Raw genomic sequence first — 421 nt, 5'->3', positions numbered from 1 at the left:
TCTCCTTTTGTTCATCCTCTCTATATGTCCAAACCATCTCAACATACCTTTCTCAATCCTCAACACTACATCTTCTTTCACTCCACAACGTTCCCTAAAATTAACTTAATAAACTTAAAGTTTTAAGTCAACTTCGCACTGTACGTGCGCACCCACACGTGGTATTTTGTGGAAGAGCCACACTCAAGGGGCCAAAGAGCCACATGTGGTTCGTGAGCCGCGGTTTGCCGACCACTGCCTTAGCACATGCCCTCACCCCCCTAGTGTCTTGTGTCCATTGGTTATGCTTATATGCCTGCATACAAGTCATTTGGTTGATCTCCCCCCTCCCCTTCCTTCCCTCTGAAGTTTGATGGTCTGTTTGATGCGTCTATGTTTCTGGCTCTATTTTTGTTCATCCGTTTATGTTCATTATATTCCA

The sequence above is a fragment of the Myotis brandtii genome, unplaced genomic scaffold (assembly GCF_000412655.1).
Source record: "Myotis brandtii unplaced genomic scaffold, ASM41265v1 scaffold387, whole genome shotgun sequence".
Taxonomy (NCBI): domain Eukaryota; kingdom Metazoa; phylum Chordata; class Mammalia; order Chiroptera; family Vespertilionidae; genus Myotis; species Myotis brandtii.
Note: the sequence above shows the minus strand (reverse complement) of the source record.